The sequence below is a fragment of the Anser anser genome, assembly GCF_964211835.1.
Source record: "Anser anser genome assembly, chromosome: 2".
Classification (NCBI taxonomy): Eukaryota; Metazoa; Chordata; class Aves; order Anseriformes; family Anatidae; genus Anser; species Anser anser.
Genome location: NC_139721.1, coordinates 6548177 through 6563617, shown reverse-complemented (window position 1 = coordinate 6563617; position 15441 = coordinate 6548177). Strand labels below are relative to the sequence as shown.

The 15441-nt window shown below is 41.9% G+C and overlaps 1 protein-coding gene across 4 annotated transcripts in view; it reads left to right on the top strand.

Annotated features, from left to right (window-relative positions):
* The window catches only part of LOC310895776 (uncharacterized protein), a gene marked incomplete at its 5' end in the record, with an annotated part of 669112 nt that overhangs the window by 565213 nt on the left and 88458 nt on the right, over positions 1-15441 (top strand). The window lies entirely within an intron of this gene.

The following is a 15441-nucleotide window of genomic DNA, read 5'->3' as shown; positions in this document are numbered from 1 at the left end:
ATATCAAAAGATCTAGTCCAAACTTTTCTACTTTTATTTATATTTTAATAGCTAAACAGACTCAGACTGCAGAAAATAGCCATTGTAGGATGGGAAATGAAAAAGCAGAGGTGTGTAATCAGAGCAAGGGAAATATCTTTCTATTGCGTCTTCTTCAGATTTTATTTTCGGTCTTGTGTAGTTTCCATTCACTCTCCACCTAACTTTTTACAAAACATACCCTTTCTTAGACTGCAATTACTGTACACCTTTTCAAGGTAACATAAAGATAAATTATTGACACCATACTTTTCTAGTTCAACAACTGCTGTTTCTGTCTCTCCTGTTTCTAAACCCTGAAGAAGTTGAAACTGTACCATAAATCAGGCAAAAATATAGTTCAAACATTGATTTATCTTTAAAAAGTCTGTCAGTGTGGACTTGCTTTGACACACTGCCTTTCTCCTTCTCTTGCCACAGGAATCCCTATCTCATCCAAAACCTGAACAATATAGAAGAACATAGCAGGGATAGACCAGCTAAGTGCAGTATGCAGTACTTATGCTCAGCAAAAGATGTAAGAACAAGTCAAGCACGTAGTGATACTTCCTTTAACTTAGTGGCCTCCTCAATCAAAGAATTTATGTAAATCCTTTTGTATTGTATCCTTTCATGGACATTATTTCCAAGGCACCATATCGCCTTGCCGAGGCGACCGGCTCCGGGGCAGACGCGTGCTGCAGCGGAGCGCGGGATCGGGACAGGCAGGGCTATTTTTCGGGCATCGAGCCTACGTGAGGGAGCCGCCAGGCACCGGCAGCCCTCGTGAGGGAGGCTGACGAGGCGTAGGCGGAGCCAGCAGCGTCAGCGACAGCTCCTCCCCCCGGCCGTTCAAAGGCAGCCCTTAGGGAGCGCGAGCGACCAGGAGCGCGGCGACCAGGGCCGGCAAACAGGGAGCGACGCGGTGGGAGTGACGCGGCAGTTAGCGAGGCAGTTGGCGCAGGCAGGGCGGAGCGCTCACACCCGCCCATAGGGACAATTCCTCTAACGGCACTCTCCTGTCAGCTGGGCTACAATGGTCTCCACCAGGCACGGTGCTTTCTCTAGGAAGTCAGTGCACACCCAGACCGACTGCCCGTCCAAACATGCAGCAGTTCAGGTCTCCGGATGCGGGGAGTGTCTGAGCCTCTTGCTGCCATCGGCGGGAGGCAGGGAGACTGCTTGCGTGAGGTGCGGGCAGGTGGACGACCTGGTCCGCATGGTGGCGGAACTCAAGGAAGAGGTGCAGAGGCTGAGGGATATCAGGGAGTGCGAGCGGGAGATAGACTGGTGGAGCGACTCCCTGCATGACCGGAGGGAGAGGGACCAGGGTGAGACGCCCCAAAGGGGGGTGGACCCCCTGCCCTGTTGCCATCGGGCAGAGGGAGGGGACCTGTGAGTTGAGGAGGAATGGAGACAGGTCCCTGCTCGACCTCGCAGGAGATGCCCTCCCCTGCCGGCGCCGCCTTCCCAGGTGCCCTTGAACAATAGGTTTGAGGCCCTGGGGCTCAAGAGACCCGTGGGTGAGGATGAGGTAGGAAGCCTACCCGGGAGGATGCCTGAGGTGAGGAAGTTGACTCCACGCCTCAGGACTGCCTCCACCAAGAAAGAAAGAAGGGTGATTGTTGTGGGCGGCTCCCTCCTCAGGGGAACGGAGGGCCCTATTTGTCGGCCTGACCCCACACATCGGGAAGTCTGCTGCCTCCCTGGGGCCAGGGTCAGAGACGTTACCAGGAAGCTTCCAAACCTGGTTCGCCCCTCTGACTATTACCCGCTTTTGATAGTCCAGGCTGGCAGCGATGATGTTGAAAAGAGAAGCCTCAGGGCCATCAAACAGGACTATAGGGGGCTGGGACGATTGGTGGAGGGAGCGGGAGTGCAGGTGGTGTTTTCGTCTATCCCTACGGGGGAAGGGAGAGGCACAGAGAGGACACGGAAAGCTCATGTGGTTAATAGGTGGCTCAGAGGCTGGTGCCAGCATAGAAATTTTGGGTTTTTTCACCATGGGGAGCTTTACTCGGCACCCGGCCTGATGGCCCCAGACGGGTCCCTATCTCCAAGGGGAAAACGGATCCTAGGCCAGGAGCTGGCGGGGCTCATAGAGAGAGCTTTAAACTAGGTAAGAAGGGGGACGGGGCTCAAACAAGGCTTGTTGGAGCTGTGCCGGGGGAAACAATGGCTAGGCCGGGGAAGAAGGCGATGGCCCAGCTGAAGTGCATCTACACTAATGCACGCAGCATGGGTAACAAACAGGAGGAGCTGGAAGCCATTGTGCAGCAGGCAGGCTACGACTTGGTTGCCATCACGGAGACGTGGTGGGACCGCTCCCACGACTGGAGTGCTGCAATGCCTGGCTATCGGCTCTTCAGGAGGGACAGGCAGCACAGAAGGGGTGGTGGCGTGGCTCTCTACATTAGAGAATCTTTTGATGTTGTGGAACTCCAGGCTGGGAATGATAAGGTTGAATCCCTGTGGGTTAGGATCCGCGGGAAGGCCGGCAAGGCTAGCATCCTGGTGGGGGTCTGTTATAGACCGCCGAACCAGGATGAGGAGACGGATGAGGAGTTTTATAGGCAACTTACAGAAGTTGCAAAATCGTCGGCGCTTGTCCTCGTGGGGGACTTCAACTTCCCGGACATATCCTGGAAACACAACACGGCACAGAGAAAGCAGTCTAGGAGGTTTCTGGAGAGCGTGGGAGATAGCTTCCTGACGCAGCTGGTCAGTGAACCTACCAGGGGTGGTGCCCCGCTAGACCTTCTCTTCACAAACAGAGAAGGACTGGTGGGAGATGTGGTGGTCGGAAGCTGTCTGGGGCAGAGTGACCACGAAATGGTAGAGTTCTCTATTCTTGGCGAGGCCAGGAAGGGGACCAGTAAAACTGCTGTCTTGGACTTCCGGAGGGCTGACTTTGAGCTGCTCAGGACGCTGGTTGGCCGAGTCCCTTGGGAGGCGGTTCTGAAGGGCAGAGGAGTCCAGGAAGGCTGGGCGCTCCTCAAGAAGGAAATCGTGATGGCACAGGAGCGGTCCGTCCCCACGTGCCCAAAGATGAGCCGGCGTGGAAGAAGACCGGCCTGGCTCAACAGAGAGTTGCGGCTGGAGCTTAGCAGAAAAAAGAGGGTTTATAATCTTTGGAAAAAAGGGCGGGCCACTGAGGAGGACTACAAGGATGTAGCGAGGCTGTGCAGGGAGAAAATTAGAAAGGCCAAAGCTCATCTGGAGCTCAATCTGGCTACTGCCGTTAAAGACAACAAAAAATCCTTTTACAAATACATCAACGCGAAACGGAGGACTAGGGAGAATCTCCATCCTTTACTGGATGCGAGGGGAAACCTAGTTACTAAGGATGAGGAAAAGGCTGAGGTGCTTAATGCCGCCTTTGCCTCAGTCTTTAGCGGCGATACCGGTTGTTCTCCGGACACCCAGTGCCCTGAGCTGGTGGAAGGGGATGGGGAGCAGGATGTGGCCTTCGCTATCCATGAGGAAATGGTTGGCGACCTACTACGGAGCTTGGATGTGCGCAAGTCGATGGGGACGGATGGGATCCACCCAAGGGTACTGAGAGAACTGGCGGAGGAGCTGGCCGAGCCGCTTTCCATCATTTATCGGCAGTCCTGGCTATCGGGGGAGGTCCCGGTTGACTGGCGGCTAGCCAATGTGACGCCCATCTATAAGAAGGGCCGGAGGGCAGACCCGGGGAACTATAGGCCTGTCAGTTTGACCTCAGTGCCGGGGAAGCTCATGGAGCAGATTATCTTGAGGGTCATCACGCGGCACTTGCAGGGCAAGCAGGCGATCAGGCCCAGTCAGCATGGGTTTATGAAAGGCAGGTCCTGCTTGACGAACCTGATCTCCTTCTATGACCAAGTGACGCGCTTGGTGGATGAGGGAAAGGCTGTGGACGTGGTCTACCTTGACCTCAGTAAGGCTTTTGACACCGTTCCCCACAACATTCTCCTCGAGAAACTGGCTGCTCGGGGCTTGGACTGGCGTACGCTTCGCTGGGTTAGAAACTGGCTGGATGGCCGGGCCCAGAGAGTTGTGGTGAATGGAGTCAAATCTGGTTGGAGGCCGGTCACTAGTGGAGTCCCCCAGGGCTCGGTACTGGGGCCGGTCCTCTTTAATATCTTTATTGATGATCTGGATGAGGGCGTCCAGTGCACCCTCAGTAAGTTTGCAGATGACACCAAGCTAAGTGCGTGTGTCGATCTGCTCGAGGGCAGGAAGGCTCTGCAGGAGGATCTGGATAGGCTGGAGCGATGGGCTGAGGTCAACTGCATGAAGTTCAACAAGGCCAAGTGCCGGGTCCTGCACCTGGGCTGCAACAACCCCAAGCAGAGCTACAGGCTGGGAGATGAGTGGCTGGAAAGCTGCCTGGCCGAGAAGGACCTGGGAGTATTGGTGGATAGTCGGCTGAATATGAGCCAGCAGTGTGCTCAGGTGGCCAAGAAGGCCAACGGCATCCTGGCCTGTATAAGAAGCAGTGTGGCCAGCAGGTCAAGGGAAGTGATTGTGCCCCTGTACTCGGCTCTGGTGAGGCCGCACCTCGAGTACTGTGTTCAGTTTTGGGCCCCTCGCTACAGGAAGGACATGGACGTGCTCGAGCGAGTCCAGAGAAGGGCGACCAAGCTTGTGAGGGGTCTGGAGAACAAGTCTTACGAGGAGCGGCTGAGGGAGCTGGGCTTGTTCAGCCTGGAGAAGAGGAGGCTCAGGGGCGACCTCATCGCTCTCTACAGTTACCTGAAAGGAGGCTGTAGAGAGGTGGGGGTTGGTCTATTCTCCCACGTGCCTAGTGACAGGACGAGGGGGAATGGGCTAAAGTTGCGACAGGGGAGTTTTAGGTTGGATGTTAGGAAGTACTTCTTTACCGAAAGGGTTATTAAGCATTGGAACGGGCTGCCCAGGGAGGTGGTGGAGTCGCCATCCCTGGAGGTCTTTAAAAGACGTTTAGATGTAGAGCTTAGGGATATGGTTTAGTGGAGTACTTAGTGTTAGGTCGGAGGTTGGACTCGATGATCTTGAGGTCTCTTCCAACCTAGAGAAATCTGTGAATCTGTGAATCACTGAAGTCCAAAGAGAAGAAACGGTGCTGCCAATAGATAAATAGAGAGAAATTAAAAGGAAAGAACAGGGAAGGGAAGGCAAGGCAAGGCAAGGCAAGGCAAGGCAAGGCAGAGAGAGAGAGAGAGAGAGAGAGAGAGAGAGAGAAAGAAAAGAAAGAAAGAAAGAAAGAAAAAGAAAAAGAAAAAGAAAGAAAGAAAGAAAAAGAAAGAAAGAAAGAAAGAAAAGAAAGGAAGAAAGGAAGGAAGGAAGGAAGGAAGAAAGAAAAAGAAAGAGAGAGAAAGAAAGAAAGAGAGAAAGAGAGAGAGAGAAAGAAAGAAAGAAAAAGAAAGAGAAAGAAAGAAAGAAAAAGAAAAAGAAAGAAAGAAAGAAAGAAAGAAAAGGATTGTCAGATCAATGAATTTAGTAATATCAGTACACCAGACACTATCTCTGACAGATAATTAATTTCTTGTTCACTTCTTGTATAATCTATTAACCTATAAAGCTGACTGCACTGTAAAGTAAGTATAGTTGATAACATCCTGCAAATAGTGTTGATTTTCTCTTTTGGGTAAAGGATCAAGTTTTACACAGTTTACTTCTGTGGAAATCCTCCTCATAAAGCACTACGCATCTTAAGCAGAAGTATGTCTTTTCTAGGTATATTATTTCTATAGCTTGGCATGTATAATCTCTCAGGCAACAGAATCAATTTAGCCACAACAACACTGAGTTTATTGGCAACAGTAGGAAAAATATAGGTCAATGCTGTGCATTTTTAACAAGAAAAACCCTGGAACAGTTTCTAGGGGCCTTCTTCAATATTTATGGTATATGCAGATTCCCAGCTCTGGCATACTTATTTATCTTGGACATGTTTTCTGTAATACATTCATATGAGTTCACAATAATAACAATAAGATATTCCAGAAAAATATCTGACTCACATGGGGATATCAGAGCTAATTTGTCTTGTTCCCTCTTGTCTTGCAATATGTCTGTTTGTTCATTCTCTGCCAAATTCTCCTATACACTTGAATGGAAATGATTATTTTCTAGATTTATTAGTGTTTTCCAGGTCATTTCTTTTTTTTTGTAGTTGACATGCTGTCACAGACACTCTTCATCTGGTACATCAGTCTGTTCCTGAGGCAATGAACATCCGCCAGGTTGTATTTGGCAAATGGAAGTAGTGAGCTAACACAACAGTGTGGATCCCAGTCCGGAACTTCCTCTCACTGAACTGCATCAAAAAGGGATAGATTTTCAAATAAGTCAAATCAATACACTTAAGCCTCTAGTTCAGATATTTAGCTGAAGGGCCAAGAAATCAAGATGTCTAAATCACCATTATAGAAATTAATCCATGACAGTAAGATCACAATAGTTTCAGAGAACTCACTGGGATGGATCATCAAGTTCCTTCTCTTTATTTATCTGTATTATCATAAATAAATTATATGCAGCCTACCTTGGACAAATACATTTGCTGATGGACATTTTCAAGATAAAATTATTCCAGGTATTATTGATAAAACTAATTTGCAAATAGTATGCCTTCAATTTATCTAATCCCGATTATTGTGGTTTGGGAAATAAAGAGAAAGATAAAATGAGGAAACAAAGAAAAACACCACTAAAAGACATGGAAAATAAAGTTGGATTTAGATTCTACATTCTACCTCCAATTGCAGTTCTGCTATAATTCACCTCCCTAAGTTGAATTTTTTCCAAATGTTAAGAGTTACATCTGCACAGGTGGCAAGAATCAATTCAATTTTGGCATAGCTATATGCCACCAAACTGACAAGGAACCAGAAACTAGGTTTTACCTTTGAAAATCCTTGAGGGATTCAGTCATTTAGAAATATTTTGATAATGTCTAAAACTGACTCCAAAGGGACAGATTGCACAAAAAGTGTGTCATCTGCTCTCTTTTTTGAATTTTTGCTCTCTATGAAGGCAGCAAAACCACCCACATATTTTTTTCTAACATTTGAGTGGTTAGACCACTCTGATTTAATTCCAGCCTCATATCAAAGGGTTTCAGATTTAAACTTTTCAGTTGCCAGGAATGTATCCTAACCACTGGCTTATAATTTTTCCTAAGATAGAGCATACTTCAGTCCTTCAGGTATTGCTATATTATTCTGCAGAAATTAATTTGGACATAGTGGTGAGAACACAGGAATAAAGGAAAGTTCTCCGTCTCTAAGTAATTAAAACTTGAATATGGAAAGTCTGGATGGTTAATCTGTACACCGAGAAACATTTTTAGCCTGCTTTTTCTTTTTTTTTTTTTTTCTTCTTCATTCATTTTTAAAGTTACAAAAAATAGAACTATCTGTCCATTTCTTAATATTTAGTCTGTGTTGCTAACATTAGCTGAATAATAAATTAAATGAAAACTGAAATCTGAGTAAAGGGAAAGACAGAAAAATGATCTCAGATTCTTTGTTTTGGCATCCTGTCTAGACAGTAAGCATATATTTGCTAAAGAGCTGATGAGCATATATGCAGTTTTGAAACAGCTCTGCAATGTGTGTGCTACTCCTTGCCTAAAAGAACAGAATATGTGGTAGGGAAGCAAGAGTACCATGTCATTTAGAGAATATCCTGTGTGTTTGAATGATAATCTAGATATGGAAGCCCTGAAAGGAAAATAAATAAATAAATAAATAAATAAATCTACCCAATAATATATATTCTATCAAGTAATTAATATAAGCCAGAGAAACTGCAGGAGAGAAGTCAGAACAATTTTTCCTCTGCTGGGGATCTCAACCACCTGACTACAGAGTCAAGGCATACTCTTTTTCTTAATGTCTCATTCATTTTTTTCTTTTCAACTACATAAATTAAAGAGAAGGGTAATTAAAGCCCACTCTTCCTTCTTAGGTCTCACAGCAGACTACTTTACAGACTGATAGCAAGAACATGCTTCAGGAAGATAGTGATACCATTTTGAATCTCTGAAGTGAAGAAAATAAAATGTTAATTTGCTTCATCCAAAGATGGGGTTCTAAGTGCTTGTCCATTGCATTCAAATAAAGTTTTGTGTGTGTGTGTGTCTTTTAAAATGCAGATTAAACTAAGGTGGTGGTCTCTGCTATATTTTGGAAGGATTAGTATCAGTAGTTTTGATGTAGAAGGTTTTGGATGAGACACAAAGGGAGGGATTAGTCTGAATTAGTAAATTTCAGTAAATGTAAGGGAACTAGTTGTATTTAACACCATTTCATCAGTGGATATTGTGTCAGTACAGTGAAGGTTAAAAATCCATTCAGATATTCACCTGGCATGGGCTCAATTCTGTTATATAACAGTAGGCATCTGGTGACATTTAACATGCCTTCAGACATCTGCAACATCTGCATCGGACTCACAGGTCTGGCACAGGAAGTTCAAGAGATCCCCATCCTTCCAGATCAGACTTTGGGACAAAAAGAAAAGATGCACAGGGCATCTCAAATGATGTTAGTAAATGAATCATGCCCAGTGTCTCTGCCTTTGGGTGATCTGAATAGATTACTAAGTTGTATTGATGCTAATAGTTGTAATAGACTACACACACATGGACAGGTAGAAGCAGTTCAGCTGCTAAAAGTATACATATTTTTTAAGGTGCTGTAGGTACCCTGACTGGACTCTATCTGCTGTTGCAGAAGGTAATAATTCTTCTGTAGGTATTGAACAGTATCTGTGAACTCATTGTAGATGTCTTAAATACCAAGAGATACCTTAAAGGCACATTAATTTTGTTTAGGCAATTGAACAGAGTATTACCCTGAAGCTGAGCCATCTCTTGCTATAGTATCCTGAGTGGGCTAAGAACAGAAAATCCTAAATTTCCCTCATAAACAGAATGTTCTCCAAGAACCTTTAAAATGCAAAAGAAGAAACAAACAAATGATGAAATATTGCAAGCATTAGGTAAGAGTTAGTACATTTTAAAGGCTCATACAATTTTAAGAAAAGTACAGTTTTAAGGATCACAATCTTGTACTTGGCTACCTAATTCGTTAATTGAAAATTCTCTGAAGCAGGCTGTTATTACGACTGAATATTACCTAGCACGGTGTTGCTTTCAGGTGGAGGCTCTTTGTTTTGTCATAATAGAAATAATGAACAGCAATAACATATGCACCGATTTCTAGAGAACATAGCCCACTACCTAGTAATTAACTTGTACATACTTATTATCTACATACTTTCAATGACAAAAACTCTTATTTTAGAGTGCAAAAAAATATTATTCAGGTTCTGCTGACAAACTCCCAACCTTAAGGCAGTTTTCTTTGAAGTAGTGTCTTCTTGTGTCAGAATTAAAGATATGTGTCTGTACAGATTTCAGTCTCCGGGTTTAGGTATACCCTCTGTAGGGAAGACAATCATATCTCTTTAAAGTACACAATGTTATTGCTTTGGAGATGCATCCTGTCGCAGTGCATTGGTCATAAATATTTATGATTTCAGCAAATGGAACAGCCATGCCAATAAACACTGGTGTTCTGTTTTATTTTTCAGTATTTCAAGAACCGTATACAAAAGTAGGGCTGTGCAGTGACAGGTAGCACAATCTCCTTCAGCAGCATTACCTTGGAATTCACAACCAAGGAAAGCTGGAAAAAAAATAAAAAATAAAAAAATAAACAAACAAAAACAACAGACACAACAAACAAGCAACAACAACAAAAATCCCAACCCCACAGGTTTTTATTATTTTTTTTTTTTTTAGTATTACCATTTCATAGTCATTCTCCCATGCCATCAGGCTTGCAAGAGGACATGCTCTAACTCATCAGAACTACCACAGTCAAATAAGAGAGCTCATTTTTCCACAAATGAGAAATGACAAAGCATTTTAAGGTTAACAAGGCTTTCAACATGGGCTTTATGCCTTTATCTCTGTCTCTCTCTGTCTCTGTCTCTCCCTCTAGATTGTTTCTAATAATACTTTAAGACAATGGAAATAATTTCAGGTTACAGAACATGAGCATTTCTCTTATATCAATTCCTTTAAAGTCACACCTAACAGAGTTTCTTCTGCTTTAATGGTCCTACACTTTAGAAATACAAGTTCTCAGAAAACTATTATGATCATATGGCTATCTGTGTGTATATATATGTATTGGTGTTCATGCCTAAAATTTTTCCTAGTCTCTTCTGTGTTCAATGGCACAGTGATATGACATTTTCATAATATTATTTAAAAAAAAAAAAAAATCAGTAACCCCCTTGTCCTTGATGTAGCAAGGAGATTTTCAGACTAATGGTAGTAACCGGAGATAGCACAGTAAGGCTTGGACAGATAAACTCTGAAGTTTATTTTATTATGGAGTGACCCTCTTCTCATATTTGCACTAGAGATCATTTTAAATGCTACTGAGGTCAAGGTACCTCAGTAGGTCAAGGTACCTTTTCCTTCACCTTCTGTGAGAGGAAAAGTTTGAGAGAAAAGTTTGATTACTACTAAAATCTCAGTAGGAAATGTATAAAACTTTAAAATGACATATTCACAGTTATTTTGTTGGTGGGCCAGAAATCATGGCCAGCACATGAAGAAAAATAAATATATATATATTAATGAAGGATGAGAGTTTTCTTTTGGGGGAAGGAGTGAAAGCCAACTAGAATACAGATCTCTTGATACAATTCTGTCATTCAAAACACTTCCAGGTTCACATTTCTTAGTGTGCAGTAAATTTTCAGTCTTCGTTACATGAAGAAAAGCAGGAGTACATTATGCCAAGAGCAAGCAAAGATCTGATCTGATCTCTACTTCCACTTCATTGTGCTATAAGTAAAATGTGTCTGCAATGATATTTAGAATTGGCCAGGAAGCTGGTCTCAGCTACACCAAGACACCTGAGCTGTCTGTCATCTTTATGTTATCTCTAAGCTGCAACTCATCCTTTATGTTGCTCATTCTTAAATCTAAGGACAGTAAGGCACTGCAACAGGTTGCCCAGGGAAGCTGTGGATGCCCCATCCACATGTGGGTGTTCAAGGCCAGTTTGGATGGGATTTGGACCTGGTCTGGTGGGAGGTGTCCGTGCCCATGGCAGGGGGGTTTGAAATAGGTAATCTTTAAGGTCTCTTCCAACCCAAGCCATTCTATGATTATTTTATGATTCTAATTTATTTATGTACAGAGAACACAAAATTTATCCAAAGTTCTCCTGCACTAAGGAAGTAGAGTCATCCTAAAAATGTCTGGATTATTTCCTTCTCTCTGTAGACCTCATTTATGAGAACAAATTAAAGGTCCACAGGAAAGTTTTTGGTATTACTACATGTTTCACAGTAGCTGGCAGACTTTACAGTCTCAAGACAAGTAACATGATGGTTATTTCCAAATACATTGCAGAAGGATGTTGGTGGAATTCAGAAGGAAAAATAATACTATATCAATTTTCAGCAAAACTTCTGGGCTCTGATCAGCTGCTGCAGACTGAGCCTAATGCTTTATGGCATAACTGATCAATGATAATGAAAAGTGATGCAAAACCCGAGCCTAGTAATAACATATATACAATGACATTTATTTTGACAAAAAACCTGAGATAAAAGAACTCTAAACCTGACTGTGATCTTCTGTGTATAATACCATTATATGCTTAACGAAAAGTGAAATTTATATATTTTAAGTAATGGAGAAGAGCAAATGTTTACAGTATGAATAAAGTGATCGGGGAAAAATATTACATAATATACATACACACATATATGTAAATATGAAGAAAGTAATTTCATCTTGTCTCATCTTGTTTCTGTAATTCAGGTGTATACATTGAAGCAAAAGTTTTCAACTGATGATTTAATTCTAAACGTGGATGAATTGCTCTTTGATTCCTGTATTACTCTATTGCCTACAGAGCAAAGATACAACTAACTCAGCTTAGATTGTTAACTTTAATATGGCTCATTGATCAAAATTAATTAACCTCATTGGACTAATAGCCTAAAGAAAATAAGAACATTATGAAGGCATGGGCAGTTGCAATGAGCTCTGCAATGTTGGAGCTCTGCAATGTGCACCATCACATTGGTATAGTGATGCTTGATGTACCTGGCCAGCTGTTCTCTCAGAGTGCAAGAAATGTGCCAGCTGCCTCAGACCCTTGATTACAAATATGCTTTTTATTTATGTGGTATGTGTAAAAATGAAGGGTTTGGCTTCACATGCCACTTATATGCCTGTAAAATGCAGCCAGCCTTCATGACATTATCTGTATCTGTATCTTTTGTCAGCTTTTAACACTGTTGTCACATTTCAAAATTTCTCATTTCACATCCAGCAGTTTTCCACATTTCGGTTTTGTCTGCTTAACCTCAGGTCAGGACCTAGTCAGCAGCCTAATCATTTGTCTGCAGCCCAAACAAAGAAGCAATCAAATCTGAGGGTACAGGCATTGTCCATCTTCATAATGAACATTACTTATTTTCTTCAAATTCTGGGTTGATGCATATGCGACAGAAAGCAATTAAAAGTGTCTAGCTTTTCCTAAAGAGGTGGATGAATGGAACTCAGTAACTCTTATACCAGTACTAGGGCGTCTATGAACATAAAACCCATTACAGATCTTTAATACGTTTTGCCAACAGCAGCAGTTACTACAGGTGCCTTATAACTTGTAGATGAGTCACTTTCCTGCAAATTGCTCGAATTGTAGGAATGTACTTAATTCACCCTTCATCTCATGCATTTTATATATTTGCTTGAGTTGGAATATTTAGTCTTCAGATATTACAGAACGGAGCCTGCTTGCAAAATCTTAGGAAGTAAATTTGTGCATATATTTAAAAAAAATAGAAAAATAATCCGTCAGGATTATTCTACTGAAGTATCTGTCTTTGAACGATATAGCTTGCAAAACATCAGCATTTGGATATTAGAGTACACTGTCTGTGCCTTTGAAATTCTAAGTGATTTGATTTCTTCTCCAAATCTAAGGCTCAGAAAGACAATTTACAGTTCACCTTTTATGTTGCAAAGGATACAAACATTTTGTTTTGATTAAACATAAGATCTTAAAATATATAGCCCCAACCGAAAGGGTGGTTGCACACTGGAACAGGCTCCCCAGTGAAGTAGTCACTGCACCAAGCCTGTCTGAATTTAAGAAGCAATTGGACTGTGCACTTAGTCACATGATCTAAAATTTTGGGTAGACCTGTGCAGTGCCAGGAGTTGGACTTGATGATCCTTATGGGTCCCTTCCAACTTGGGATATTCTATGATTCTATGATTCTATGATTCTTAGATTAAAAATAAGGAGCATTTACAAGACAGTTCTGGAAAAAATCTTTTTCTTTCTTTCTTTCTTTCTCTTTCTTTCTTTCTTTCTTTTTCTTTCTTTCTTTCTTTCTTTCTTTCTTTCTTTCTTTCTTTCTTTCTTTCTTTCTTTCTTTCTTTCTTTCTTTCTTTCTTTCTTTCTTTCTTTCTTTCTTTTTCTTTCTTTCTTTCTTTCTCTTTTTTTTCTTTTTATTTCTTTTCTTTTTCTCTCCTCTCTTTCTCTCTTTCTTTCTCACTTTCTCTCTCACTCTTTCTCTTTCTCTCTCTCTTTTTCTTTCTCCCTTTCTCTCTCTTCTTTCTTTCTTTTTTTTTTCTTTTTTTTTTCTTTCTCAGCTTTCTTGAAGGTCATATTTGCATAACAGTTCAGATTGCCCATTCATCCAATAAAGATAGATTTCAGTCAGATTCAATATACACATACAGACACCAGAGATCTCTACACATCTTAGAGAAATATTAGTCAGACAGATTTATTTCCTCACTTTTAAAATTGCATTGATATTTATTGCAGTGTGTAATGACTGAATTATATGGTTGATTGTTTCCAGGTATTAGTGCAATATGAACATATTAGTAGTCACTTTCTTACTGCAATAAAGTACGAAAGCAAATGATATAAAACAGATTGAAATGGTGCAATATGTATTTACAACATCCTATAAATTAATATCCAGCAAGAACGGAAAATATAGAGTAATATGTAATGCTTCTTAACCTTGTTTCAACAGTTGTGAAGGACAGCCCTGCCCTACCTTTTCAGTGACTTAGACAATAGGTAAGGGAAACAGGACAGTTTTGTTTCTGTGCTCACAAGAAAGCTTTGTATTGATAGATTAGGAACTTTATGTTCAATCTTTGCCCTGTTCGATAACACTCATTTGGTAAATTTATCATTGAAATTAAATGGCCCAGATAGAAGAATGCAAAAGAAATGTATGTTTCTCTCTTATTGTGGAAAGAAGATTCCTTACCAGATCTCTGAAAGTATTAAATAATACTGAAGGTTTTTTTTAGGAGATTTGTCATCACTTTATGTGCTATAAAATAAGGAAGTTCAAAGCATAATATCTAGAGTTTTCAAGAAAATATAGACTGTAAGTCAGAGGTGTGAAAAATAACAAAATGTCCCGTGTATATATTTAAAGGGCTTAGTCAAGCTCAAAAGAAAATAAAGGAAAAACAAAAGAAAATTGAGAGTTAGCTTGCTTAATTCATACAGGTATCTTCATGGACAGAAAATCACAAGTAGTAGAGGCCGCAGTGGAGAAAGTTGTAACAAGAGCCAAAGACTAGAAGCTGTAGCCATAAAAAAATGCATGAGAAACAAAAATCTTATCAGCAAGGGTGATTAACTAATGGAAAAAGCTACCGAAGCAAATGGGAGGATTTCCCTGGCTTTTTTTTTTTTTTAGATGAAAATTTAATGATTTTCAGAAATATTTTCCTGGCTTTTTTTTAGATGAAAATTGAATGATTTTCAGAAATATTTCCTTGAAACATGCTCAAATTATTGGGCCATGGGGTGAAATACAGTCAATCTGAATCCCTTTTTGCTCTAAAGACTCTGAGCCACCTTTGAGTTAGAAAGATGTTGTCAGCAAAATGATGTTTTTCACAAATAACATTTACTTTCCTCAAAATCGAGTGATTTACTACCATGCCAACAGTTACATTAAAACGGAAGGGAAGGGAAGGGAAGGGAAGGGAAGGGAAGGGAAGGGAAGGGAAGGGAAGGGAAGGGAAGGGAAGGGAAGGGAAGGGAAGGGAAGGGAAGGGAAGGGAAGGGAAGGGAAGGGAAGGGAAGGGAAGGGAAGGGAAGGGAAGGGAAGGGAAGGGAAGGAAGGGAAGGGAAGGGAAGGGAAGGGAAGGGAAGGGAAGGGAAGGGAAGGGAAGGGAAGGGAAGGGAAGGGAAGGGAAGGGGAAGGGAAGGGAAGGGAAGGGAAGGGAAGGATGCAGCTGAGATTTGAATCAGCTCTCTAAGGAATTCAGTATTTTTGTCCCTTACCATAAATAGCCTCAGTTAATCAGATTTGCTGTTGGAGTTTCAAAAGAGGTCTTTAGTTTACAGTCTATTCTTCTCT